General features: G+C 35.4%; 1 protein-coding gene across 1 annotated transcript in view; it reads left to right on the forward strand.

Annotated features, from left to right (window-relative positions):
* Positions 1 to 7,455: 7,455 nt before the first annotated feature.
* The window catches only part of LOC102983445 (guanylate-binding protein 1-like), a 10,863-nt gene continuing 8,976 nt past the window's right edge, over positions 7,456 to 9,342 (forward strand). Inside the window, exon 1 of the mRNA XM_007110066.4 lies at positions 7,456 to 7,567. The gene's annotated coding sequence lies outside the window, so the exon portion shown is untranslated. The remainder of the gene's footprint in view (positions 7,568 to 9,342) is intronic.

Genomic DNA, 9,342 nt, shown 5'->3' on the forward strand with positions numbered 1-9,342 from the left:
ATCTCAGAAATAGAATGGAAAAAATACAAGAAACGTTTCACAAGGACCTAGAAGAACTAAAGAGCAAACAAAGAATGATGAACAACACAATAAATGAAATTAAAAATTCTCTAGAAGGAATCAATAGCAGAATAACTGAGACAGAAGAATGGTTAAGTAACCTGGAAGATAAAATAGTGAAAATAACTACCACAGAGCAGAATAAAGAAAAAAGAATGAAAAGAATTGAGGACAGTCTCAGAGACATCTGGGGCAACATTAAATGCACCAACATTCCGATTATAGGGGTCCCAGAATAAGAAGAGAAAAAGAAAGGGTCTAAGAAAATATTTAAAGGATTGTAATTGAAAATTTCCCTAACATGGGATAGGAAATAGTCAATCAAGTCCAGGAAGCACAGAGAGTCCCATACAGGATAAATCCAAGGAGAAACATGCCAAGACACATATTAATCAAACTATAAGACACATATTAATCAAACTATCAAAAATTAAATACAAAGAACAAATATTAAAAGCAGCAAGGGAAAAACAACAAGTAACACATAAGGGAATCCCCAAAAGCTTAACAGCTGATCTTTCAGCAGAAACCCTGCAAGCCAGAAGGGAGTGGCAGGACATATTTAAAGTGATGAAAAGGAAAAATCTACAACCAAGATTACTCTACCCAGCAAGGATCTCATTCAGATTCGATGGAGAAATTAAAACCTTTACAGACAAGCAAAAGCAAAGAGAATTCAGCACCACCAAACCAGCTTTACAACAAATGCTAAAGGAACTGCTCTAGGCAGTAAACACAAGAGAAAGAAAAGACCTACCAAAAAAACCCCAAAACAATTAAGAAAATGGTAGTAGGAACAGACAAAATAGACTATAAAATAAAGACTATTACAAGAGACAAAGAAGGACACTACATAATGATCAAGGGATCAATCCAAGACGAAGATATAACAATTGTAAATATTTATGCACCCAACATAGGAGCAGCTCAATACATAAGGCAAATACTAACAGCCATAAAGGGGAAATCGACAGTAACACAGTAATAGTAGGACACTTTGACACCTCACTTCCACCAATGGACAAATCATCCAAAATAAAAATAAATAAGGAAACACAAGCTTTAAATGGCACATTAGACAATATGGACTTAATTGATATTTATAGGACATTCCATCCAGAAACAACAGAATAAACTTTCTTCTCAAGTGCACATGGAACGTTCTCCAGGATAAATCATTTCTTGGGTCACAAATAAAGCCTTGGTAAATTTAAGAAAATCGAAATTGTATCAAGTGTCCTTTGGACCAAAAACCCAAGAGACTAGATATTAATTACAGGAAAAAACTGTAAAAAACCCAAAAACATGGAGGCTAAACAACACGCTACTAAATAACCAAGAGATCACTGAAGAAATCAAAGAGGAAATAAAAAAATACCTAGAAACAAATGACAATGAAAACACAATGACCCAAAACCTATGGGATGCAGCAAAAACAGTTCTAAGAGGGAAGTTTATAGTCATACAGTCCTACCTCAAAAACAAGAAAATTCCAAATAAACAACCTAACCTTACATCTTAAGCAATTAGAGAAAGAAGAACAAAAAACTCTCAAAGTTAGCAGAAGGAAAGAAATCAGATCAGAAATAAATGAAAAAGAAATGAAGGAAATAATGGCAAAGATCAATAAAACTAAAAGTTGGTTCTCTGAGAAAATAAACAGAATTGATAAACCATTAGTGAGACTCATCAGGGATAAAAGGGAGAAGACTCAAATCAACAGATTTAGAAATGAAAAAGGAGAAATAACAACCGACACTGCAGAAATACAAAGGATAATGAGAGACTACTACAATCAACTCTATGCCAAGAAAATGGACAGCCTGGAAGAAATGGACAAATTCTTAGAAAAGTACAACCTTCCAAGACTGAACCAGGAAGAAATAGAAAATATGAACAGACCAATCACAAGTACTGAAATTGAAATTGTGACTAAAAATCTCCCAACAAACCAAAGCCCAGAATCAGATGTCTACACTGGTGAATGCTATCAAACATTTAGAGAAGAACTAACACCTATCCTTCTCAAAATCTTTCAAAATATAACAGAGGGAGGAACACTCCCAAACGCATTCTATGAGGCCACCATCACCCTGATACCAAAACCAGACAAAGATGTCACAAAAAAAGAAAATTACAGACCAATATCACGAATGAACATAGATGCAAAAATCCTCAACCAAAGACTAGCAAACAGAATACAACAGCACATTAAAAGGACCATGATCAATTGGAGTTTATCCCAGGAATGCAAGGATTCTTCAATATACACAAATCAATCAATGTGATACAACATATTAACAAATTGAAGCATAAAACCATATGATAAACTCAATAGATGCAGAAAAAGCTTTTGACAAAATTCAACACCCATTTATCATAAAAACTCTACAGAAAGTAGGCATAGAGCAAACCTACCTCAACATAATAAAGGCCATATATGAAAAACCCACAGGGAACATCATTCTCAATGGTGAAAAACTGAAAGCATTTCCTCTAAGATCAGGAACAAGACAAGGGTGCCCACTCTCACCACTATTATTCAACATAGTTTTGGAAGTTTTAGCCACAGCAATCAGAGAAGAAAAAGAAATAAAAGGAATCCAAATTGGAAAAGAAGAAGTAAAACTGTCACTGTTTGCAGATGTCATGATACTATACATAGAGAATCCAAAAGATGTTGCCAGAAAACTACTAGAGCTAATCAATGAATTTGGTAAAGTAGCAGTATACAAAATTAATGCACAGAAATCTCTGGCATTCCTATACATTAACAATGAGAAATCAGAAAGAGAAATTAAGGAAACACTCCCATTTACCATTGCAACAAAAAGAATAAAATACCTAAGATTAAACCTACCTAAGGAGATAAAAGACCTATATGCAGAAAACTATAAGACACTGATGAAATAAATTAAAGATGATACAAACAGAAGGAGAGATATACCATGTTCTTGGATTAGAAGAGTCAACATTGTGAAAATGACTATACTACACACAAAAAATCTACAGATTCAATGCAATCCCTATCAAACTACCAATGGCATTTTTCACAGAACTAGAAAAAAAGATTTCACAATTTGTATGGAAACACAAAAGACCCCAAATAGCCAAATCAATCTTGGGGAAAAAAACAGAGCTGGCAGAATCAGGGTCCCTGACTTCAGACTATACTACAAAGCTACAGTAATCAAGACAGTATGGTACTGACACAAAAAAAGAAATACAGATCATTGGAACAGGATATAAAGCCTAGAGTTAAACTCACGCACATATGGTCAACTTATGTTTGACAAAGGAGGCAAGGATGTTCAATGAAGAAAAGACAGTCTCTTCAATAAGTTGTGCTGAGAATACTGGACAGCTACACATAAAAGAATGAAATTAGAACACTTCCTAACACCATACACAAAAATAAACTCAAAATGGATTAAAGACCTAAATATAAGGCCAGACACTATAAAACTCTTAGAGGAAAACATAGGTAGAACACTCTATGACATATATCACAGCAAGATCCTTTTTGACCGACCTCCTAGAGAAATGGAAATGAAAACAAAAATAAACAAATGGGACCTATTGAAACTTAAAAGATTTTGCACAACAAAGGAAACCATAAACAACACTAGAAGACAAATTTCACATGGTAGAAAATATTTGCAAAGGAAACAACTGACAAAGGATTCATCTCCAACATATATAAGCTTGTCATTTAGCTCAATATCAAAAAAACAAACAACCCAATCCAAAAATGGGCAGAAGACCTAAATAGACATTTCTGCAAAGAAGATATACAGATTGCCAACAAACACATGAAAGGATGCTCACCATCACTCATCATTAGAGAAATCCAAATCAAAACTACAATGAGGTATCACCTCACACCAGTTAGAATGGTCATATCATCAGAAAATTTACAAACAACAAATGCTGGAGATGGTTTGGAGAAAAGGTAACCCTCTTGCACTGTTTGTGGGAATGTAAATTGATAGAGCCACTATGGAGAACAGTATGGAGGTTCCTTAAAAAACTAAAAATAGAATTACCATATGACCAAGCAATCCCATTACTGGGCATATACCCAGAGAAAACCATAATTCAAAAAGACACATGCACCCCAATGTTCACTGCAGCACTATTTACAATAGCCAGGTCATGGAAGGAACCTAAATGCCCATCTACAGATGAATGGATAAAGAAGATGTGGTGCATGTATATAATGGAATATTAGCCATAAAAAGGAATGAAACTGGGTCATTTTTAGAGATGTGGATGGACCTACAGTCTGTCATACAGAGTGAAGTAAGTCAAAAAGAGAAAAATAATTATAGTATAATACAGTGGAATATTACTCAGCCATAAAAAGGAACAAAATTGGGTCATTGTAGAGACGTGGATAGACCTAGAGACTATCATATAGAGTGAAGTAAGTCAGAAAGAGAAAGACAAATATTGCATATTAACGCATATATGTGGAATCTAGAAAAATGGTACAGATGAAACAGTTTGCAAGGCAGAAATAGAGACACAGATATAGAGAACAAACATATGGACACCAAGGGGGAAAAGAGAGGGTGTGGGATGAGTTGGGAGATTGGGATTGACATATATACACTGATATGTATAAAACAGAAAACTAGTAAAAACCTGCTGTATAAAAAATAAATTAATTAAAATTAAAAAAAATGTTAGCCTTAGAAAAGGAAAATCTTGTCACATGCTACAACATGGGTTAAGTATGAGGACGTTATTTTAAAAAAATAACCCATTTAGAAAAATATCAGTACCTTCTGATTCCACTTATATGAGGTATGTAAGGTAGTCAAACTCATAGAAACATAAAGTGGAATGGTGGTTGTCAAGGGCTAGGGTGAAAGGTTAAGGGGGAGTTGTTCGATGGTTATAGAGTTTCAGTTTTGCAGGATGAAGAAGCTCTGGAGATCTGTTCCACAATGATGGAATATAATTAACACGTAAGTATAGTTAATCTGTACACTTAAAATAGAATGGTAAAATTTATGTTGTTTTTTAAGCACAATTAAAAAGGAAACATAATAATGTAAGAATATACATAACAATTTGAACTGAAATATAGAAAACTACACAATAATACTGAAAGACTAAAAAAGAGTTTTAAATAAATAAAGCAACAATCCATACTCCAAAATGAAAGCAATGAACTAAAAATAGTATCTACAAGTAATTTTCTCTTCCCTGTACCAATCAGGAAGGAGCTTGTTTCCTAACATCTAGTCAATTTCTGAGAAACTAAGTTTATTCCTTCTTTTGCTTTCCACCGGCATGTGTTCAATAAAATAGTTGCAAGTTGGCCTTAATTGACATAAGAAAACCCTTTCTCATGAGAAAAAGTAGAGGAGAGCCAGAGACTTTTAATTTATAAAATGACTAATCAGAATGTTAGTATAGTTAATAAGGCTACAGCACCAGAGTGTTTCAGTCCACTTTTGCAAATACAGAGCCATGGTGTGCTAAAGGGTGAAGGTGATTAAGAGGTACATACCTCTAGTTATACAATGCATAAACCACAGGGATGTAATATACAGCATAAGGAATATGGTCAGTGATATTTGAATAACTTTGTATGAGGACAGATGGTTACAGACTTATTGTGGTGATCATTTCATAATGTATGCACATGTCAAATTATTATGTAGTACACCTGACACTAATATAATATTGTATGTCAACTATATTTCAATTTAAAAGTTATTTTATAAAATGTAAGAAAAAACCAACATATCAATATTATATATACATAAAATATATAATTTAAAAAGTATAACTAAATTGACAAACAAAATACATAGGCATTTTACTATTTCTTCTACACTTCAAATTGGAAAAATGTGGGGTTATCTTCATATTTGGAGCCATTTTATATTTAGTCACACATAATATCCATCGAGCTTATACTGTCTTCCAAACTCTGTTTTAATTGCTGGAGACACACACATCTGTGAACAGATGAGGTCCCTGTTTTTCTGAACTTGAATTTCAGGTAGTCATAGGGAAAAGTAAAAAAAAAAGCTAGGTGATGGGTTGGAGATTAACTTTCATGGAAGACCTCAGTGAGAAGATGCCATTTAGCTGAGACCAGTAGAATAAGAAGGAACCAATCTTGCCAAGATCAGGGGTAAGAAAGTTTCAGATGCAGAAAATTGCTGTACATAGACCGCTAAGGCAGGAAGAAACTAGGTGTGTTCCAGCAACGGAAAGACCCAGATAAATCACATTTTTCAAAGCAAGTTAAAGTGCTACTTACTCAGAGACACTTTAAAAGATAATGGCAAAGAGGGAAAGAAAGGAGTGTACTTTATTTGTTAAATTTCATTTGTTAAATTTCAGACACTGGCTTCCAGGTGTGTAAAATTCATTTATACTATGAGGTCAGGAGGGAAACTTATAGATATCACCCTTTCTCCTCACTTCCCTATTCCTTCCTTCAGAAACATTGTTCAGGGGGAGAAAAAACATAGTTTAAGGGTAAACAGAGTTTCAAATTTGCAACCTACCTCTATAACTTGCTTAATGAATCTGAACAGGCATATTATTTTACCCTCCCTCAAACCTCCTTCAAGATGGAGACAACACCGCTTATTTTGCATGACTGTAGTCAGGATTGAATTAGACATGTAACATGTGTATCTCTTAGAAAGCAATCAAGAAATAAAACTGTTACTTCTGCTATTCATTGAGCAAACATGGAAAGGCAGTATAATGAAGTGGCTTAACAAGAGGGTTTGGAATCAAGAATGATTCGGTTCAGATTATTTACAATGCTGTGATTTGGGACAAGACATTAAATCTTTCTGTGCCTCAGTTTCTATAAAATGGTGGGGAAATACTTGTTATGAGATATCAGTTAGTTAACCCATGTAGAACGGACAGCACTGAGCTTGGAACACATGTGCAACACATGGAACCCCTTCCAGCCTGGGCACTGGGTATTAAGTTCCAGGGGCTGCATGTTCACGAATGTGTAAGATGTGTCCTTTTCCTCACTTACGGCATGCACAAATGAGGAGCCAGGTCCACTGTAAGTGTGTCCATTATTTAAAGAAATTAAACCTAAAAATATGCTTCCTCATTCTAGGTTTCCCAAACTGACCCCCAATCCCGGGATACGTTCCATTATATTTAAGTATCTAATAGTCACTTTTTTAACACCAAATTGTTTCTAAGATGTCTTTCAAAAAAAATTAATGTGAAGGTTCTAGTTGAGAAGTAGTGTCAAACCCATGTTCCCTCCAAAGAGGATAGCTTCCAGAAATTCCTTTAATAGTTATTGAGTCATTGTTTTGTTTTCAGTGCTTTCAGTTTCATATTACTCTAAATCTGTTACAGAGGTTGCTTCACTTCTTCGGTCTGGTCTTTACAGGAAATCAGGCAAGCCCCATGACATTGGGTGGATGAAGTAAAAGTCTAACCATCTAGTGAGAGACAGAGAAGTTACAGAACCACTCCACCTAAACTGAGAAGAAAACAGGTAAGAACTCTACTTTTTCCTCAAAGCAGCTCTGTCTCCAGTGCTAAGGCAGCCTTGCTCTGGGAAAAGGAGCCCATGTTAAGATTAGTGCAGGGGTGGGAAGGGATTTTTAAGGGTTAGTTAGTTTTCTTAAAAATGACCAGTATCAGAATAGGTTGCAGCTGAGCCTAATGTGGGACACGAGGTCAGATGGAATCCTGGTGTTATCAGGTGGCAGCACATCCCTGGGTCATTACTGTGCTTGTGTAGAATTAGGCACCAGGGACATGGAGCTAAACTAAGGTCTTGAAATGCATTAGGATTGTCTTTCTCTTTGCTGATGTTGTCTGTGTTGACTGGGGACACAATTAAATTACCATTGTCTTTGATACAACTTGTTCAATACTGATGTGACTGCAGCTAAGAAACTGAAAGGTCGACAAATATGTTATTTTCATGAGAAGGAAAGAATAGTGAATGAGATGCAGTGGAAACAGCTACATGACACTGTTAAAGACAAAGAAAAAAACTGAAACCCAAAGTGAAAGATGTAGATTCATGAAAATACCAGACTCTTCAGTCCTACATTTGAACTTTGTTTCAAAGTGGACTTCTTCTTTTAGAAATAGCGCAAGTTCACTAGATCCAATTTCTTGGTGTCAACTCACTCCTTACCCCTTAGGAGCAGAATTCAGCCCCACTACTTTACTAAAAATCTTCCTCTTTAAAGAATCTACTGTGGTGAAGCACTGAAGGCACCATCTTTGTTTACTTTGCCCTCTCTGTGCTCTCAAGAAGTTTTGATCTTGCCTTTTGTAAATTCTTCCTCTGAATTCCTTGGCTTGGCATTAGCTTATTCATCACCTACCTTGTCTGACACCTCTCTCTTCTTTTCAGCTTCCCCTCCCCTTTTCCATCCCCATCCCCTCCTCTTGACCCCTACTCCTCTTCCTGTTTCTACTTCTCCTCTACAAAATGGAGAAAAAGAAGAAAACAGAAAACTTGGAAGTGCATGGCTGGAAATATAGATATTTTCTTTCAACAGCTTTCTTCTTTAGTTCTCCTGATCTGTCTCCTGATCTTTTAATCTTTATTTCATTGTCTTTTGTTCCTTTACACACACACACACACACACACACACACACACACGTACAAATACGATTTTTAGCAACATGCAGTATTTGCAGATGTGCACTTTACCCCCACTTAGTTGGAGGCTAATTTATTTTGAAGCTAATAAATTTTAAGTTTCAGAGCCCCTTGCTTCCACAAGCCCATACCAAGGTTTTGGAAGGGTCCCTAGCCATGTGTTTCACAAGGTCACATATTTTTATAAAATTTGCTAAAGAAAGTTCCACTTCTAGAATAGCAGTGTGAGAAGTTCTGTGGACCCTTATCCCAGTAAAAATAAGGCTAACTAGTGAGAAAAAACACATTTCAAATCCCTGGAAATTGTTCAGAGACATATATCAAGTGACGAACATTTATTCATGAAATTCTTTATTCATAGTAAGAATTAGTGAATAAATAAATAAATATTGTATTTCTCACACATAGCCAGGATGTACAACGAATCTCTCTGAATCTTATTCTATTTTATATTTAATGTCTAGTATAAATTTTTTAATGAAAGTCCAAAATAAAAGTTTTCCATGGTAAACTAAATGGAAGATTTTGCTCATGAGGGTGGTTGAATGTTGAGAAATCACAGTCATATCAATATTTTTTTTTTTTTTTGCGGTACGCGGGCCTCTCACTGTTGTGGCATCTCCCGTTGCAGAGCACAGGCTCCGGGC

Source organism: Physeter macrocephalus, chromosome 4 (assembly GCF_002837175.3).
Source record: "Physeter macrocephalus isolate SW-GA chromosome 4, ASM283717v5, whole genome shotgun sequence".
In the NCBI taxonomy this organism is placed as follows: Eukaryota; Metazoa; Chordata; class Mammalia; order Artiodactyla; family Physeteridae; genus Physeter; species Physeter macrocephalus.